Raw genomic sequence first — 13,502 nt, 5'->3', positions numbered from 1 at the left:
ATCTTTATCTGGGATTGCTTCTAAACTTGAGACTAGGGAATATATCTTGCTTACTAACATCTATGCCCGTACAAATCTTCATGGTAAGCAGAAATTGTGGTCTCATATTACTTTTATGCATGGGTTTTTTCCTTTCCATATGTGGATTATGGCGGGTCATTTCAATGCTATCTTAGATCTCTGTGAGAAGAAAGGTGGTTTTATGCAGTTGGAGCCTTCTTTCTTCCTTTTTTGAGATAGTATATCAGCCTTCAATCTTTTTGACATCAAGCCCAGTAATGGTTTATTCACTTGGAACAACAGGAGGATAGGGGAGTATTGGATTGTGGAGGCTAGATCGCTTTCTAGTTTCTAGTTTTTGGGTTGGTGGGGGGTTGTCTACATGCTCTGAGATTTTAGATTGGAGAGGTTTGGACCACTGGCCAATTAAATTAGCGTCTTCTTCTACTCAAGTGGCTCGCACTCCTTCATTCAAATTCTATCTTATGTGGTTGTGAGACTCTTCTTTGTAGGATCATGTTGCAAAGTGGTGGAAGAAACGGAGGCCAGCCTTTGGCACTACTATGTACACTTTTGTCAATCAGCTACAATTTGTTAAGTTTCAGCTTAAACAGTGGAATCATCAGTGTTTTGGTAATATTTTTCATGCTAAGGAAGCTACTCAATTAGAGTTGAATGGCATTACCGGAGTGATAAGAGAGCATGGAATGTCAGAAGCATTGCTTAGGGAGGAAGACAAGGCAGTCAAGGATTTAGAGGAGTGGGAGCTTAGGTAGGAAATATACTGGAAATAGAGAGCTCGAATTGATTGGCTTCAAGCTGGGGATAAGAATATTGTGTTCTTCTTCAATTTAGTGAAAGCAAGAAGACATGGTAATTCCATCCCTATTCTTGTTAATGATAGAGGTGAGCATTGTTTATCCTTGCACGAGATTTCTAGGGAGTCTATGCAGTATTTCCAATCCCTTTTTAGTGAGGATTCTCAGGGGAATCGGAGGAAGAAAATCAAGTTCTTGCTTGTATTCCTTCTCTAGTTACTAGGGAGATGAATGAGAAGCTTATGGGACCTATTTTGTTGGATGAACTTGAGAGGATTGTTTTCCATATGAAGAAGGGGAAAACTCCCAGACTGGATGGGTTTCCAATTGAATTCTATTAAGAATTTTGGGATATTATCAAATTGGACTTATTGGAGGAGGTCCAAGAGTCCTAGAGGAATAAGCAAATGCTTTAGTCTTTGAATGCGACTTTCATCGCTCTCATCCCCAAGTGTGATGGGGCTGACTGGTTAGGCCAGTTCCGTCCTACATCTCTCTCTAATATGATTTATAAGATTATTTCTAAGCTAATAGCATAAAGGTTGAAGAAATGGCTTGGGGGTATCATTTCTAAGGAGCAAAGTGGTTTTATGGAGGGTCGTCAAATCTTGGATGGAGTGATCATTGCTACTGAGACCATTCATTCTATGTCAGCTTCCAAAGAAAAGTCTATGTTTATCAAGTTGTACATGGCAAAGGCTTATGATAGAGTCTGACGGTCCTTCCTCCAGAAGATTCTCAGGGCCTTTGGTTTTCCTGCTGAATGGATCCAATGGGTAATGAGTTGTGTTTCGTCTACCTCACTCTCTATGCTAATTAATGGAGATCACACTGAGTTGTTTGGTGCGTCCAGGGGTCTTTGTTAGGGGGACCCTCTTTCCCCGTACTTATTCATTCTTCTGGCTTAGGGTCTGGGGAGATTAATTAAGTATAATGTGGGGATGGGTATTATTCATGGTTGGAGTTGGGGTAATGATATACCTATTCAATCTCATTTGTAGTTTGTGGATGATATGGCCCTGATGAGACTGGCTAGGATCAGAGAGGCTATAAATCTGCATAAAGTCTTGGATGTCTATCTTGTTGCTTTTGGCCAGTTGATCAATGAGGATAAATCTTCCATCTTCTTCTTCAACACACTTGGAAATATTCAGTTGAGGATTGCTCATACCTTGATATTCCAAGTCATTTCTCTTCCTTTGACTTACCTGGGTATTCCTATCTTTGTTGGTAGTCCTCCCAAGGACTCTTGGTAGGGTATTCTAGACAAATTTTGCATGAAGGTTGAACATTGGACACACAGATGGTTATCCTTTGTTGAGCAGGTTCAACTGATCAAATCGGTGGTTCACGCTCTTCTGATTTATAGGTGTATGCTCCAAGTGGCCCCAAGGTGGTTTGTGAAGGAATTGGATTCTTTGGTGAGGCAATTCTTATGGGCAGGCAAATTGTCCTCCTCTAAATGGAGTCTTGTCAAATGGGACTTGTTGTGTAGCCCGAAATAGTTGGGTGGGCTTGGCTTAAGGAAATCTACTTTATTTGGGGAGGCTTTGGCAGCAAAATTGTACTGGAGGTGGTCTGTAGAATAGGATCGAGGTTGGGCTAGGATTTTGTCTTAGAAGTATATGCAAAGGATTCGGAAGGAGGAAATCCCAAGATATCCGCTTGCGGGAAAAGGCTCTACAATTTGGAGTACTCTCAAGAAAGGGGTTGCACTAATAAAGGACTATTTTGGATCTGTAAGAGGGGGGAAGGGGCATTTTTTTGGTTTGATTCTTGGGATGGCTACTCTCCCATTATTGATAAGTTTCCTAATTTAGTGAATCTCTTCCAAAGGTTCCTTGAGGCAGGGTGGTCTAGACTGAGTGACTTTAAATCTGTTTATAGGTGTGGTCAATTGGATATGGTGCGGTGGAAGGTGCCTAATGAATGGTTGGTTGTTGTTATGGAGGAAGATTGTGTTGAGCTTCATGGAATTTTGGCTAGTAGATAATGTAGTTCCCTCAAGGATAGAGATATACTTGCTTGGTCCCCGAATCCTAAGGGTGTTTTTACTATTGCCAGTGGGTACCAGGTGTTGTTGTCCTATAGATTGGAGGGGAGGGAAGTGCACTAGTGGAAATATGTCTAGAATAAATTCTCTTGGCCGAAGTGTAACTCTTTTGCATGGACTTTGGCTTTGAATAGATGTCTAAACTGGGACAATATTCACAAGCGTGGGTTCCATGGTCCCTCCATCTGTGTTTTGTGTGGTAATGGGGAGGAGGATTCTTCACACTTGTTCTTTAGATACCCTTTCTCGATGCAGATTTGGCATTACCGGTGGGGGTGTGGAAACATCCTTGTGTTCATATGGATTTCCTGGTGGAGTTTTGGAGTAGTTTGGGAAAGCCTCCTATTTTGTCTTCTTTTCTCCAAATTATGTGGCACATTGGGCCTATTTTCATATTTTGGCAGATCTGGCTAGAGAGAAATAGGAGGATCTTTTGGGAAGTTAGGCTGATAGTTTAGCAAGTGTGGAATACAATAATTGGAATGATCCAAGAGACAGTGGAAGCTAAATATGAGGTGAATTTTCCTCTGGATAGAGGAGAGCCTGAAATTGTGAGTAGGTTGGGTTTGCAGGAGATGTCTCTTATCTCTGCTTGTGTCAAGAGGGGTAGACATGCTATGAAGAAGGTTCAAAGGGTGGGAAGATGGTTGCCCCCTTTGGATGACTTCATTAAGATTAACATCGATGGCTCCTCTCATAGTAATTTGGGTCCTGTTGGGATTGGAGGTGTTCATAGGGACCATCTGGGGGATGTGGTTTTCTTCTTTTTTAGTGCATAAAGGGTAGCAGGCTAATAATTTTAGGGAGGGATTGGTAATTCTCTATGCCTTGGAGCGTACATATGAGTTAGGGTGGAGTAAGGTTATCTAGGAATCGAATTTGCATATTATTGTTAATATGTTGATTGAGAAGAAGGTGAGTGGGATTAATTGGCAGTTGGTAGGGATTGTTCACTAGATTTTGCAAATTAATGCTATGATGGAGAAGGTATCTTTCATCCACATTCGTGAATAGAACAGAGTAGTTGATTGTTTGGCTAAGTGGGCTTTGGAACATGGTGATGATTGGAAATTTGAGGGGTGGGAGCATCTATCCCCTAAATACTGTCAGGATTTGCATAGGATCTTTGCTGAGGATATGGATAGTTATGAAGTTGGTTGATAACTTTTTGGGTTTACTATTCTCTTTTGGATCTTTGGGGCTTTGGGTTTCTTATGTAATGCTTGTTTTTTATTATTAATAAATTTTTTACCCCTTTATTCAAAAAATAATAATTAAAAATTATTATAATTAATTTAATCAATAATTATGTCTTATTAAAATTTTAATTACAATAAAATAATTATATTTTAAATTAAAATCTTTCTTTTATTACTATTTTCTTTTGATAAGAATGTCATTTAGTATTATCTTCTTTAATTATATATTCTATTTCTTATTATATATTCTAATGCTTTCACTTATTTTCAATAATTAATTGTTTTATTGACTTAAAATTGTATTTTAATTGTTTGTGTTTTTTTTATGGAAATTCAAATAATCATTAAAAGATATTAAAATTTATACATTTCATCTTATTAAATATTTTTTATTATAGAATAATTATATTTTAATTTTATTCTAATTTATATAATAAAATAAATTTCAACTTAACACCTAAATTGAATATTTAGAGCAAGAGAGTAAGAAAGAGAAACTTTTGATTACTCATTTCATGCCAAGAATTTAAGGATAACATATGTCCTTACGGAGTTATGTTGATGTTAGAATGTCATTTGATCATTATCTCCATCTCCATCTCTCTCCCTTATCTATATCTCCTTACCTCTCCCCATATCTCTCTCTTTTCCCCTTCTATCGTTCTCACTCTATCTATCTCTCTATCTCTCCCTCTTGTTCCCTCTTTTTATATCTCTCTACTTATATATCATCTCTCTCACTCTCCCCTTCTCTATCTACTCGTATATCTTTCTACCTCTTTATATCAATCTCTATATTTCTTTTACTCAGCACACATTCCCTCTTTCTCCCTCCTTATCTCTATATCTATATCTATATCTCTCTCACTCACACAAACACACACTCTAGCCTATTTCTCCCTCCCTATCTCACTATCTGTAGATCTTATACTCTCATCTTCCTTCATCTCTCACACTCTCTTTGTATCTCTCTCTACCTCTCCATATGTCACTTCCTATATTTTTATCTTCCTACCTCTCTATTACCCCCTCTCTAATTCTCACCCTCTTTCTATCTCTACTTATCCCTCTCCCTCTATTTTTGTCCTTCCATCTCTCCCTCTTTCTCACCCCCTTTATGTTTTACAAGTTATATTTACTCTCTATATCCTTTCTATCCATATATCTATCTCTTTCTATTCTTATATATATGTTCTCTCACTCTTTCTATTTTATCTCTCCCTCTATCCCTATCACTCCCTCTTTGTATATCTCTCTACTTCTACTCTCTAATGTATATACACACTCCATGTTTCTCCCCCCTCTCTCTATATATCTCTATATCTTTATCTTTCCCCATTTTATCTTTCCCTCTCTCTAAAGTCTAAACCTTTCTCTCTATTACTTGTCTTTGTTATCTCCTTTCTGTTGATGATTGTAGCTTCGGTCAAATTAATCTAACCAATGAAGTCATACAAGTGAACAATTGATATCTATCCTTTCACATAGTTGATTGATTTATTTACCTTGATGATGTTAAAATCATGATTACAAATAATTATGTATATATATATTTAATGATATATATATAAATATATATAATTAAATATACACATACATGATTATTATATAAATCATGTTATTCTAGAAATGATTGTAATCATCATCACCGATCTATAATTAAATGATAAAGAGAATCGATCATACAATGGATCAATTAAAGATCATTATGTGCTTAACCATTAATGAAGTTGATTATGTAAACCAATGAATTTGTTTGTATTGATTAAGAAGTCTAAACCAATATCGATCATAGAAACCGATATCTATGTTATACGGACTATACTCATGAATCAATTATAAGAATCAGTTTATAAATATCGATCTATTGATCAATGGAATGATCAATATAATCGATCAATTTGCTCAAACGTTTTGGTATTTAACATGCATTTAATATAAAACGATAACTAAATCGTTCATTGATGTTTATGAAGTATGTCTATGAAGAGACATGACTCCACATGAACTATGTTCACGTGGAGGCATGTCTATTCATAAGACATCTAACCAAACATATATATGGATGAAATTGATTCAAATGGAAAACACAAAAATCAATAAGTGCAAGCCAAAGACATCTAATATATTCTAATCAAAATTGAACTAAGAGTATTCTTATTATCACAGCGATATTATTGAAGACATAGTTAATAAATATATTCAAATAGACAAAGCAATAATAGAAAACAAATCCGATTACTTTAACACTTTCTCTCACTCTTGCCTCCCCCTCTCTCTCATTCATGCCATATCTCTTGCAAAATATATCATTTTTTATTTTTCTCTTCACCTCTCTCTAGCTAGTCTATCTATGTCTTTATATACATATATCTATATCTCTCTCATTGTTCCTCCTATCTATCTATATTTTCCTCTATCTATATCAATACCCCCCTGTCCTCTCTCTATATGGGTCATCCCTCTCTTTATCTTACCCTCCTCTCTATTTCACCCCATATCTTCTTCCCTCATTCCCTCCATATCCCCCTATCTATCTCTTTATCTTTATCTCTCCCTTTTTATTCCTGTACATCTCTATATCTCTCTCTTTTTCTTTCAATATATATTTATCTCCATAATTTCTCTCACCCTCTCTCCATCTCTATTTGTCCATTTATTTATCTCTCGCCCTCTTCTCCTCTCTCTATCTCTAATTCTCTATCTCACCATGTATATATATATCATCTCTCTATATCTCTAATTCTCTATCTCTATCTCACCATCTATATATATCTCTCATCTCTCCCTCTTCCTTTATATATCTCTCTATATCTTCCTCTTTGTCTCTCCATCTCTATCTCCTCCTTTTCTATCTTTATCTCCCCCACTCCCTTGTTCCATCTTTTTTTCCCTCCTCTTTTTCTCTATCTTCATCTCTCCCCCTAATCTCTAGACATGCCTCCTCCTATCCATCCATCTCTCTCTCATTGTCCTTCTTTTTGTACCTTTATATCCATATCTCTTTTCCTCTCTATATCTATCTCTCCCTATCACTCCTTTCATCTGTCACGCCCCCACTATGAGGCCAAGAGGACAATGCAATAATACACAAAAAAAAAAAAAAAAAAAAAAAAAAAATTTACTAAAGAAATGTTCTATACATTGCATTGAACATCATGAACACACAAAAAAAGGATATAATATGCATCAACATAAACATCATTTGAGTGTCCTCAAGGCCTCACAATGAAACAACACATATAAAAAATATTCAAATATACATGAAGGAAGGTAATACTTTTACAAATAATATTACATAGTCCTGCTCAAGAAGCATGGTTCAGATTACATAGCCATGAATATACAAATGATCATAAATTGCAATACAAGGTATCTCTATGGATACAATCCTCTAATACAAGGATGTCTGAAACTCTATAACTAAAGTGGAAGGTATGTCATCAGCCTTCAACTCGAACCATCACGAACACAAAATATCCCATACCAAACCCAATGGGTGCAAAAAGCACTCCACCCAACTGTGTGGTACCATAAGGTTCACCCTCGTGCTAGGAGGTATCAATCATACCCTAGATTCATGAGAGAGGTAATAATCACGACGCAAAACATAATTAAGGCTTACATGGAAGCAACACTATTATATGCCAGACAAGAACAAGGATACTCAAGATTACCAGGATAAGGGAACCACATGATGACCAAAGAAATACTCAAGAACAAAAACTAATACACCGGATTCCAAAGGCCCGACAAACATAGAATAACAACCAAGAAATCCTCTAGGTAAGCAACTGGGAAGAGTGTCATCACTAAGTTGTCATGGGTTACCCTAGCAAGTCTTCACTAGGTCCGAACCCCCATCCTAGGTTACCCTGGTAACCTCTCCCGACCCCTAGCCCCCGTACAGCTCTAGTGGACCACACTAGCCTCTCATGGAGATGAGATTGGTGGACGCTATTTCAAGCCTTCTCGTCTTACCCTGAACCTAAATGAGAATTCGAGAGTAAGAGAGGCATCCAATACAATTATCTTGTTAAGTGTGAACTAACTACCCATTCCCAAGTTTATTATATTATGTTATCACTTATTAACAAACTTCCATTGGGTTACCCTAGCGACCACTTTGGGTCCTGGCCCCCAATGAAAGCCACTCTCCCATTAATGTACCTAGGAATCAAAAACCAAGATCTGAAAGGAAAACACCATGAAGAAAACACTAAGATACCATAGCAAGGCATGACCCTATTGCTAGATCAAATCAAAAGAAGCTCTGGTAGGATACAGGAAGGCTAGGAATCACCATCTAGCTCCCAAACTAACATTCTGACTGGCAACTTAATCCAAGGAAAGAACATGACCTCACCAAGAGAAAACCACAATTACCCTCCCTTGGCCTCTGGATAGAAACATAAAGTCTTTGAACTGGAAAAACACCCCACAAGAACTGAAAGACCAAGACTCAATTACGATCATGTAAGTCAAACAACAAGATACATTCCAACCATAAAATGAACACTATTACATACCAAAATCTATACATCAATACTTCACTAAAACAAATACCACATTTTCATTATTCATACCCATTCAAAATAAAGATTTTATTACAATGAATTACATTAAGCATTATAACTAGTCAAAGTCACTCTTCCACATTCTTTCTTTTATTATGCTAATAAAAAGGGATAATGATAATATTCAAGAACAAATATTTCCTATTAATAAAATTCCCTTTCCAATAATTAGACTAATACCTCTCTGATTAAGCCTAAACATCAAATGCATCACGAAATGATAACAGAGCGATGCAAAAATTGAAAGCAATCCAAGGAGAATGTTGTGGGTACCACAGCTGGGGGTGTAACCCCACAGTCGTGGCCACCCCATGGCTATGGGTATTACACCCCACAGTCATGGTGTGCCCACAACTATGGGTTTTACACCCACGGTCATGGGTTTACTCCATGACTGTGGATGTAAACCCACTGCTTGGCCAAAAAAACACAAATAACACAGATAACACAAGCAGAGCTTCAAATACACAGGAAGATGAAAATTAAGAGATCAATATATATGGATAGTTTAATCAATGATGAACATATATATAAATCTACATACAATAAATCTACAGTTACAAGAGAAATCTAAAACTGAGTTTCCTCAAATACACATAGGTTCCATAGCTCAAAGATAAAACCAAAAAAAAAATTATTTTTTTGAACCCCTTGAAATTTAATACTCTGAAAGTATATAAATTTTTCCCAAGAACTATATAACAAAATTCACAATTTTGAATAATTTGAAAATCAAACTCAAATCTAAATCCATATCAAAAAAAAGAAAATCCTTCTTTATAGCAACCCCATTCCAAATTTATTGAAAGCCAAAAACACACAACAAGTTTGATTTCAATTCACGGTAAACTTTTCCCAAAAAAAAGAAATGAAAAACCCCAAAAACTTTGTTTATATTCTGATAAACTAAAATTATCAATTTTATAACTAGAATTTCCAAACAATATGTGGGCAAAATTTCCTACCTCAAAATCGCTTTCCTGGAAGAAATGTGAAGGAGTAACCAAGTCAGAAAACCACAGCAAACCTTCAATGCAAAACAGTGAGATCAACAAATCCAATCCGAGAGCCACTTATATCTAATCAAACCTCCTCAAATTTCTTTTCAAATGATTTGCAGGACGAATCCAAAACTCCCAAAGAAATTTCTTCTACATGCACCAAAATAATTTACCAAGAGTTTTTCCCAAAAAAATTCAAAAAACCTCCAATTTTTCAGTAGAAACAATTCCCCCCTATTCAATTCCCATTTTCCCTTCAAAAGATCTAGAGAATTTTCACAGGAAAAACCTTCTTCCCAAAATCCAAAGAAAACAACACTAAAAAGCATGTTGTCGTGCTTGCCAGATTCCTCCATTAAAATTTTTTTGTAACTCATGACATGCACGGGAGCAATTAATTACCCCACTAACAATTCTATTAATTTAATTCTTTTTTTTTTTTTAAGAGAAAGTGGGGAAGAAGATAATTTATTTATTTATTTCTCACTATTATTTTATCATTGTAATTATTATTTCTTAATAGAACAAGAATTTAAAATAAGATTCCCATGACTACTAAATTATTAAAACCCATATAAATATCTATATTAATTTATTTACTTAAAATCTTAATATCTTTAAACAATAACCAATCTAATTAAACAATCTAATTTAAACATGAATAATAACATTAAACCAAGTTATTAAATGCTATATAAACTAGGATTAATTCTTTGATGTCTAAATAATCTAATCCTCACTAAAACTATTTCCATTTCATTAAATTTAGTGAATAAACATGAGTATAAAAATGTCATTTAATTTGCAAGGTCAAATTCACACCAACTTACACACAGAGAGCAACAATGGTTGACTACACCACACATGGGTAAACTGACATCACAAGGCTAACCACAACCTCAAGGTTACCTGACAAAAGGGGGTAGAATCTAGGGTCTGACTGATATCTCTCGTTCCACTTTACCATTGGGTTGGTGAGCATGCTCAGACCTGCAATTTTAGGTGGAGTCGATGCTTGGTACCTGCAGCTACATAAGCAAATGTCGAACATGTACATATAACATATATCGTCACATCATGAAAGAGGAATGGAAGCAACGTAGCTTGCTTGTAAAGAGTAGTGCAGCGCTTTTCCCCTTCACCCCAAACACATCAGAGATAATAAGAAATGTAAGATCAAGGCATATATACATCTAAGAGCACCAAGATAAAATTCTAACATTACAAAAATATTCCATCTATAATCATCTAACACACAGAGCGAAGATACATCATATAACATCACAAGCTCAAAACATCATTATTCTAACCATCCATATAACATGAAATATCAAAGTCACATAGAAATCCAAGAAGCATAGTCAAGCATCACAATCCAAAATCAAAATTGACCAACACCAAAAGGGTCGAAGCCACACATAGAAAGCTCATAAATATAAGGTCTGCCAAGTCAAAAGAGAGGGGCACTACATCATCTATCCCTCCATCTCTATCTCTCTCTACCACTATATCTCTCCCTCTAACTATATATCACTTCTTATCTCTATCTTTATCTTTCTGTATCTTCATCTATCTCCAACTATTTATTTTTCTCTTCCATATAGATATTCCTCTCCCCTCTCTCTCTATCTCTCATATCTCTCTCCTCTTCATTTCCTCTCCCCATTCTCCATCTCTATCTTTGACTCCATCAATATCTTCATCTTCTTCTATATCTCTATATATATCTCTCTTTACCCATCTCTCTCTCACTCTTACCCCTCTATATATACCTCTTTCTAGCCCTATCTCAACTTCTCTCTCACACTCACCCATTGAAAACATAACATAAGCTTGTTGCTAATAAAACTTGATTATCTTCTCAAGTCAAAGGTTTCATTTCAATTATGATTGAGTCCTTCTAAGTGGATGCATACTTGATTTTAAGCTATCACCTCTCGATTAAGTCCTTTATTGCACAAACAACATCATGGCCACAAATTTGGCATTCCACACCTCTTTAGCATACCCATTACACACCAAAATGCAATTGCTAGTTTATATTATTTTATTAAAATAAGAGTTGTAGTTAGTATTACATAAATATAATTATTCTAATATAATTTTAAAATAATAATGATTCAAAATTATAATGATTAAAAATTAAAACAAATTATAATAATTAAAATTTAGAACAAATATTTTTATTACAATATTATGAGGGGAAGTACTCGCCACTACGTGGCACTTGTTTTTGTCTTCAAAATAAACTTCATTTTTATAATGTTGAGATTTTTATTTTTAAACTAAAAATTATTTATTAAAAAAATTGGTGTTATAGGAGCAAATTTATAGGAATGATATATTTTATAGGCTTTTCTTAGATTTCTTTATATTTAAAAAGTAAATGTCTATATTAAATAGCTTTTTTTTTCAATTTTTTATTGATAATATTGTGAATTGAGTGATTTTTCTATTAAAAAAATAAACCAAATTATTGTGTTTTATAATTATAATTTTGTATTTTTTTTTTTGAAAACATTCTATTTTTTCATACTTTTTGAAAATCATAATTTTCTTTTTAATCGTTTCAATATAGACAATATAATTTTATAGCATTTAATCATAAATTCAAATATTTTCATTTAGTCATTAAAAAAATACCTATTTCCACTCTATTGTTTATATTATATAATTTTATGGTTATTAATAGTATATGTATAGATAGATATATGTATATGTATATGTATGTATGTATATATATGTATTTATGTCTTACACCTCAAAGCTTTCTTCTGGCTCTTCCTCCAGCTTCACCTTCCTCTTTGCTTTAACACATTCATGATCCTACTCCCGTAAGTAATGGACTAGCGAATCTCAACCAATATAAGCTTTGGCCCTATGCTAATCCTTGTTTGTCCCCTTCACTCAATGATTGAAGGGCATCAGCTATTGAGGGGTCTCATCTATTCCCTTGGTCTCCCTTGTAGGTAAGAACCCATCCCCCACACTTAGCCTTTCAAAAAACAATTCCAGCCCATATATCCAACCACTTTCCACACAACCTTTCAATACCCACTCAACACCCTCTTTCTACCCAACTTCCAACCCCCATATAGCCACCATTGATATAATATTAATAGATTTGAATGAAAGTATCATTATCAAATTTTAATAGATTTTTCAATCTTTGTGTAGTGATTTTTCCCCTAAAAGCTAATTGTTCTCTTGGTGTTATCAAGGAAAAGGTGGCCTCTATATTGCAAATTAGTTGTCACTCATGCTCTATTATGAGCACCAAGTGCTTTCACCGAAGGTTTTATAACCATTCGGGAAACCCATGTCATATCACCTTGTAGTCACATAAATATGTCCATTCTAATTAAATGAATATTTGCTATTGATTTGATTAATAAACCCACTAGCCAACAATTAATTAAATTAACATTTAATTAATTCATCTTCAATCATTCTCCTATTAATTAAATAAATTATTTAATTTATTTCAATTAATTCATTAAACCAAATTCACAATCAATTAAATGAATAAGTCCTATTTATTTAATCCACTTTCCTCTTTTAAATAAATAATTAAAACTTTATTTAAATCATTAAACCCCCCCACTTGCATTCTCCTACAAATGCAAGTTGCAACCACAAGTTGAAATAAATTAATTTTATTTTAACTTAAATCCTATTTTTCATCACCCACCAAATCCACTTGCAATCCTAAATCCCCTTCTAGACTCTTCTAACCACTTTCTAATCATTCCTAATTAGCCTAATCTATCCCCTAATTATTGTCACGTTCCTAAGCAACTTGAAGTCACTTCTCAAAGCCCTCAAAGTCTTTGAAAAGCATTTAATGCTTTATG

Source organism: Cryptomeria japonica, chromosome 1 (genome assembly GCF_030272615.1).
Source record: "Cryptomeria japonica chromosome 1, Sugi_1.0, whole genome shotgun sequence".
Classification (NCBI taxonomy): domain Eukaryota; kingdom Viridiplantae; phylum Streptophyta; class Pinopsida; order Cupressales; family Cupressaceae; genus Cryptomeria; species Cryptomeria japonica.
This window is presented reverse-complemented; position numbering follows the sequence as displayed.